Raw genomic sequence first — 938 nt, 5'->3', positions numbered from 1 at the left:
GGGCAAGTGTCTTCTACTATAGCCAAAGCCTTGTGAGTGGATTTGGTAGATGGAAACTGAAAGAAACCCATCGTATATATGTGTGTGTGTGTATTTGTGTGTGTGTTTGTGTTTGTCCCGCCACTATTGCTTGACAACCGATGGTGTATTTACATCTCTGTCACTTAGCAGTTCAGCAAAACAGATCAATAGAATAAGTACTAGGCTTACAAAGAATAAACCCTGGGGTCAATTTGCTTGACTAAAGGCAGTGCTCCAGCATGGCCACAGTCAAATGACTGAAACAAGTAAAAGAATAAAACAATAAGATTATCCTCACTTTGATGTCTATTATACATCTTAATTTTTGGTTTCACTTTTTAAATGTTATGGATTGGTTTAATAAATTGACAAAAAGTATGCTAAATTTCTACAAAATAATATTGATTTCAAATTTTGGCACAAGGCCAACAGTTTCAGGGGAAAAAATTCTAACTATGCAGGGCATGGTAGCTGCTCCATAACGTATTTTCAAAATACCCACATATAAATTAATAATAAATTTCCAGACAGACAAGTTGTTAGAGCACCAAAAGTCAGATGTGTTAACCTTTAGGAGGGACAAACAAGAGTGCTTAATAATCGACCTCGCAGCACTAGGAGATCAACATATCATCATGAAAGAAAGAGAAAAGGTTGATAAATATGGGGACCTGAGAATTTAGATTGCCAAGATGTGACAGCTACAAGAGTCAAACATAAAGGTTGTCCCTATTGTTATCAAAGCAGTGGGTTCAATACTACCCTATCTGAAAAAACCCTGGAAACTTTAGAAATACCCTACAATCTAGATGTATTGCAAAAATCAGCATTTCATGGAACTGCAAGCATATTGCATAAAGTACTGTCTGTTTGAGGTCCTTGTTGTGACTTGACAAACAGTACAACCCCCCCCCCCC

The 938-nt window shown here is 37.1% G+C and overlaps 1 protein-coding gene across 5 annotated transcripts in view; it reads right to left on the bottom strand.

Moving 5' to 3' along the window:
• LOC106882414 (monocarboxylate transporter 2) overlaps positions 1 to 938 on the bottom strand; it is an 88029-nt gene that overhangs the window by 43279 nt on the left and 43812 nt on the right. The window lies entirely within an intron of this gene.

The sequence above is a fragment of the Octopus bimaculoides genome, chromosome 23 (genome assembly GCF_001194135.2).
Source record: "Octopus bimaculoides isolate UCB-OBI-ISO-001 chromosome 23, ASM119413v2, whole genome shotgun sequence".
NCBI classification, from domain to species: Eukaryota; Metazoa; Mollusca; class Cephalopoda; order Octopoda; family Octopodidae; genus Octopus; species Octopus bimaculoides.
The sequence above is the reverse complement of the archived record's forward strand: the minus strand, read 5'-3'. Positions and strand labels throughout refer to the sequence as shown.